Source organism: Callorhinus ursinus, unplaced genomic scaffold (genome assembly GCF_003265705.2).
Source record: "Callorhinus ursinus isolate GAN/ISIS: 27379988/994484 unplaced genomic scaffold, GSC_fseal_2.0 scaffold52, whole genome shotgun sequence".
NCBI classification, from domain to species: domain Eukaryota; kingdom Metazoa; phylum Chordata; class Mammalia; order Carnivora; family Otariidae; genus Callorhinus; species Callorhinus ursinus.
In genome coordinates, this window is record NW_027397114.1 from 4,166,129 (window position 1) to 4,172,773 (window position 6,645).

The 6,645-nt window shown below is 43.3% G+C and overlaps 1 pseudogene; it reads right to left on the reverse strand.

Moving 5' to 3' along the window:
• Positions 1 to 3,691: 3,691 nt before the first annotated feature.
• On the reverse strand, positions 3,692 to 5,321 carry LOC112814138 (importin subunit alpha-1 pseudogene; annotated as a pseudogene).
• Positions 5,322 to 6,645: the final 1,324 nt, after the last annotated feature.

The following is a 6,645-nucleotide window of genomic DNA, read 5'->3' on the forward strand; positions in this document are numbered from 1 at the left end:
AGGATGGACTGAAAAACAAACTGAGGGTTCTGGAGGAGAGGGGGGTGGGGGGATTTGTTAGCCTGGTGATGGGTATTAGGGAGGGCACATTCTGCATGGAGCACTGGGTGTTATGCACAAACAATGAATCATGGAACACTAGATCCAAAACTAATGATGTAATGTATGGTGATTAACATAACAATAAAAAATTAATAAAAAAACAAAAGAAATAGAAATGCACTGTGTCAAGGTTCTGGAGGCTGAAAGTCCAAGATCAAGGTGTCGGCAGGGCCCGTTCCTTCTGGGGACTGCGAGGGAGAATCTGTTCTGAGCCTCTCTCCTGGCTTCTGGTGGATTGGGGGCAATCTTTAGCATTCCTTGGCCTATAGATGCATCATCCCTGTCTCTTTGCCTTCGTGTTCACGCAGTGCTCTCCCCATGCACATCTATGTCTGAATCTCCCCTTTCTTCAAGGACACCAGTCATATTAGATAGGGCCCACCCTGCTCCAGTAGGACTTCATCTTATGTTTAACTACATCTACAATGACCTATATCAAAACAAGGTCACGTTCTGAGGTACTGGGAGTTAGAACTTGAATGGGTAAATTGGGTGGCTGAGAGGGGACAAAAGTCGACGCATAATAGGCCTAAGTCCTCACAGAATCAGAATACAATAATCTGAAAGGGTATGCTCCAAACAATACACACTTTTCCACAGAAACTCAAGTTTTTTCCTTACAGAGCTGGGTTGAGAGCATCCATAAAAAAAAAAAAAAAGTCAGGAAATATTGCAAAAGCGGAGACCTGGATATTCAGAACTTGCTCCCAGTTTTTTTGTACAATCCATCTAAAGAGTGTAAATTCTGTTCTGCTGATCATTCTCTAAATAGCCGAATGGAAAGAAAGTCACAACTCGAAAAGGCTAAGGAAGAGCCCACTGCACCAAATTTACCCTAAAAATCTTTTTGATCTAACTCATTTGTAATGGAAGCTGACTGGGCTGATTTGGAGGGGAGGGGGGAATCTGTTATAATAACAATAATTCATTAATCTATTGCTTTCTAGTATAATTCTCATGACATTTTGAGGTAAGTTTTGGTTCCCATTTTTAGGGGTGGGAGGGACAGAGGGAGAGAGAGAAAGAGCATCTTAAGCAGGCTCCACGCCCAACATGGATAGAGCCCCATGCAGGGCTCGATCTCATGACTCTGAGATCATGACCTGAGCTGAAATCTAGAGTCGGACTATTAACTGATTGAGCCACCCAGGCGTCCCCCTCTCTGCCATTTTTTAAAAGAGAGCTGAAGGATGTAAATGAACTCCCCAGAGCCAGAAAGCTATACACAGGATGTATGGCCAGTATCCTCACTCTGCTTTATCTTACTGTCCTGCCTTCTTTCCCCTTCATCCAAATATCCTTAACCATTATTAAAACTGCTGATCAGTATTTGTTTCTCATGCCATATCCGAATTCTTTCTGGAAATGGAGCAAGGAATACCTAAGTTAGAAGCAGTACAACCGGGACTTGAATGCAGTGATTCTGCCTATATCAGCACACATACTGAGACAATGAGCCCTGCCCCCCAAACACCGCCCCCACCCCCACCCCAGGCTCCTTTCTCAGGGGTTCTGCTGTGCAGGGCTGGTGTGCAACACTGGTGGTCAGAGCCCTAGAAAAAAAAAACTGACAAGTGCCCCAGATTCACACAGGGAGTCAGGCTTTAGCCAAAATCATGAAAAAAAGAAATTATAGCCCCTTGTAGCATCCTCCTGTCAACAAACTCAACAAAAATGAGAAGTGTGGGATCTCAGAACTGCAAGTACCTGGATATGCTGTGTGGAGAGGCTCAATGAATATTAGCAGGTGCTCAACAAATATTAATTTAGTTAATTTCCTCCTTGTCACCACTTGGGTAAAACCAGACCCACCTAGCTTGCATGCTTAATTCATCCCCTTCAGAACGTATTTTTCATGCATTTTTCTGTGAAGTAGAAGGGATATATAGAGTATCCTTTTTACATGATGAAAATGTTCTGGAGCTCTGTTGCATAATAATGTCAATATATTTAATTGAACTGTACCCTTAAAAACAGTTAAGATGGGGCATCTGGGTGGCATAGTCAGGTAAGCGTCTGATTCTTGGTTTCAGCTCAAGTCACGATCTCAGCAGGGTGTCTGCTTGAGACTCTCTCTCCCACTCCCACTCCTACTCAGGCTCTCTCTCTCTCTAAATTAAATAAGCAAATCTTTATTAAAAAAAGTACCTAGTGTTGGTGATACCTGCATTATGCCACACTTTCTTAGTTTGTGCATGTTAACTGCAAAAAAAAAAAAAAAGGGAAGAAAAAAGTAAAAAGACATTTTCAATGGGATGGGGCTTGATCTAGGTATCTTTGGGGAGGAGGCTGCTTTTCAAGAGATTCTCATGATAGCCGCTTCCTTTCTCAGATTGATGGTAATCTGGATGAACCCTGTCCCCCCAAATCTCTGCACCCACCCTGACCCACCCCCAAACATACCTATTCCTTCAAACCATCCTCTGTGAGTGAAAAGCAACAGTGAGCAGTGAAAGCTATTACTCAAATATAAACTGCATTGGTGACAACAGAGAAAGAGCTACTTTCTCCACCCAGGCTGAGAGAGGAGAATCCTTAAAGAAACTCCAAATGGATCTTTTATTCATCAAATATTTACTGAGCACCTACTACGTGCCAACCACTCTGGTGGTTTCTGCAGACTATAATTCTAGGATGTGGTGCACATTTCTCTGCTGAGTTACCACTATTGCATAGGGGATGGGCAAATTCTGACTCCTGGAAGCAAATCATTAGCTAATCCCTTGCACAGATGGAGACGTCAACCAACATTGCAGTAGAGTGCAAATCCCTCTTTCCCTGGTTTAGCAGTGTCCTTATATTTCCTACAGCTGCAAACTACATACTTCTTCTTGCAACGAATTCATGTGAATCAAAGGCTTTGCCATGCTTCATAGACCCTTCACAAATAAAATTAATCCAGCAGGAAGGAGGCATGCCCTGCCAGGGTGACACACACAATGAGAGAAGAGTGGAGCACCAAATCCTTTCACTCCAGCCTCCTCTTGAACCTGAGAAGCACTGAGGACCAGAGCTGGAGAGAATCTCAGGAACTGTCCAGACCCCACGTCTTCTAGTTACAGTGGGGGAACCCCGAGACCCAGAGAATTTAAGCAACTTGCCCGCAGTCTACACAGCTGGAGCTAGAACACAGATCTCCTGACTCCGGGCCAGGGACTTTCCCAACACACCATAAAGGGTTGGTTTGATTTCAAAACACCCACCCTTTCTCCTCCTACTGATTTTCCATACCTGTCACGTTGTTATGTGTTTGCTTGCTGTAGGCTTCATATTACTGGGGCTTTTCATAGTAAAGTAAGGGAGAACCTTGACTTGAGGGCTTCTTTTATTTTTTTTTTAAGAAAAGAGTGGAATTTAATCTTTATTTACAGGACACTGCAAGAGAGGAGATTCTACATAGAAATAAGAAACCCACTGAGGAGGAGCTTCATACAGGTTGTACAGTTTGGAACTGGTCAAGTAGAGTTTTGTTGTAAAAAGTGCTACAATAACAAAACACATTTAAAAAGAGTTCTTAGTAGAGAAACAGTAAGACAAACTTCTACCAAACAGAGTACACAACAAACCACTTTCTGCCTCAGCTGTACAGTCTAAAAGTTAAAAGTCCCGGGAGTGCCATCCTGAACTTGGAACGTATAGCCTTCAGAGGTAGTTTCTGGCACAACATTCTGATCTTCCTCTTCCTCTACAGAGAAATACTTCTCAATCAAGTTTAATGAAGCTTTGTACACAGACTCATGTTCATGGTTTTGTAGAGCTTCAATTTTGTCCAAACCTCCACATTCTTCAATCATTATACTAAGTTTCTCGGTTTCACCTAGTTTCTCAGCAGCCTGAAAGATGTTTGAAATGGCATCCAGAATAACCAGAATAATTTTGGTGTCTTTTGCAGTTAAGAGGTTCATCAGTGGTTCTATTATGCCACAATGAACGAGGTATATAATCTGTTCGACTGTCCCACCACTTGTATAGTTGGTCACAGCCCAGACAGCTTCCTTTTGTGTCTTAAAGTCTGCCTTAGAGAGAACACCAACGAGGAATGGGACTAATCCATGATTCACAACTTGCTGTATCTGGTCCTGGCAACCAGCTGTAATGTTTGACATTGTCCACGTAGCTTCCTTCTGAATATTAGTTTTGGGGTTCGTTAGGAGGCTGGGAAAAACAGCAAGTGCTCCTGCATCTATTACAACCCGAGTCTGTTCATCTGTCCCAGTAACGATATTTCCTATGGCTCTTAGTGCAGGAGTCACAATGGGCAATTCAGTAGCTCCTAGAAGCTTCACAAGCTGGGGCACAACTCCTGTTTTCACAACCATTTCAATCCATTCATTTGAACCATCAGTAAGGTAGGAAATGGCCCAGCAGGTATCTGCCAATACTTCTGGATCATCATGATGCAGGAGACAAACTAAGGTAGGAAGAATAACAGCATCTAATGGGGGTGCAGGATTCTTGTTGCGACAAAGGTTTGAAAGTGTCCAAGTAAGGTTACGTAAGAAACCACATGCTAAAGATGACATATCAGGAACTGCAAGGAGAGCCAATAGTGGGTCAACTGCACCATACTTGATAATCAAGTCTCGAAAAACTGAACCATCACCTGCAATGTTTCCTAGAGCCCATACAGCTTGTTCACTGATGTGGGCATGGGAAGATGCCAACAGAGAAATGAATGCTGGGATAGCACCTCCATCTACCACAGCCTTGGTCTGTTCTGACGTCCCAGAAGCAATGTTAGTGAGAGCCCAAGCAGATTCAAACTGAATGGGACTACAATCAGTTCTGCCCAAGGACACAAATTTTGGAATCAAACCAGCCCGGATTATGTTGTCTATGGGGGGCTGTTTTTCCCTAGAAAGCAGTTTCCTAGCAGCTTGAGTAGCCTGGAGCTGGCTTTCCAAATTGTTACTATTTATGCCTTTGACAATGTCATCAACAGACCAATTTACAGTGCCCTGGTTGTTGCGGTTTTCCTGTAGTGGAGAGGTAGCATCATCAGGAAACGAGCTTACGTTTCTCCTTTTCAGCATCTGGTCATCCTTCTTAGCTTTCCTTAGCTCCACATTAACTTCTATTAGGCGCCGCCTCATTTCTGTACTGTCTTTCCCCTTGTTCTTGAATCTGTTAAGGCGAGCAGCTGGTGAATTAGCATTCTCGTTGGTGGACATGGTTATGAGACAAAGGGAGAAAGCTACACAGCCGGCTCAGGCTTCCACAGGAGGTGGTCCTGGGCGCGCAAGCCGCAGGACAGCTGCCCTCTAAACGTCCACCACGGATCACCCCAAAGACGGTGTCTTGAGGGCTTCTTTTAAAAATTCAGGCTAGGGGCGCCTGGGTGGCTCAGTCGGTTAAGTGTCTGCCTTCGGCTCAGGTCATGATCCCGGGCTCCTGGGATTGAGACCCACATCGGGCTCCCTGCTCGGCAGGGAGCCAGCTTCTCTCTCTCTCTCTCTGCTTCTGCCCTTGCTCATTCCCTCTCTCTCTCTCTCTCTGTCTCTGTCAAATGAATAAGTAAAATCTTTAAATAAAATAAAATTTCAGGCTAGTTCTTAAGATCATTGGAGAATAACAGGCAGCCGTTTTTAACCACATGAAAAAAATGCCAGAGCGCCTCCCAGACCTACTAACTCTGAATCTTCAAGAGGTCTGGCACTGGTATTCTTTAAGCTCCCCACGTGACTCCGGAGGTTGGAAATCATTGCTCCAGTTGTTTCAGAGCCAGTTCTGGGAATGGTCCTTTCATGGGGCCCATTTGTGCAGCACAATCATTTGACAAAGAAACTAATGCTTGTAAAGTGTAAGAAAGAGGCGAGAACACACACACAGACATCCCCCTTCTGCTATAAAAACAGAAATGTTCGATAAAATACCTTAAATATATAAAAGTACATAGTTATGGGATAAACAAATTAACTGTCCTACATTCATACAATGCAATAGCATTCAGTAACACAAAATAGTAAATTACTGAAACAGGTATCCATATGGGTGAATCTCAAAACCACTATGTTGAACAACAGAAGCCAGATACAAGAAAACATGATAAGAGTGCGTCTAGATCAAGTTCAAGCACAAACAACACTCACAGGGATAAGAATCAGGTTAATTCTTGGAGGAAATGGTACTGCCTGGAAGGAGACTTTACAAGGGTAAGAGAAATGTTCTCTCTTGATCTCAGGGTTGCTTCTTAAGCACACTTAAGTTTTTGTCTTTTACTGCATGTAAATTATACCTCCATAAAGCACTGTTAACATGAAAAAGCAAAAGGACAAAACACAAAGCTGCGCTCAAAAACAGGAGAAGAGAAAAAAGGACTGGAAGAATATCAAGTTCAATTTTTTAAAAAAATTCAGGAATTGCCTGTTGGGAGAGAAGGAGTGGGTCTGTGCGTGGCGGTGAAGGAAAGCTCGCCTTTCTCTGCAGTGTTTCCTACATTCCATGCCAAGCAAATAGGATAACGTCATTTTTAATTCCGGGCTATCAGACTATGGGTATTTGTTAAATTATCTTCTCCACTTTTCTGTTGTTTTGTTGTGGTTG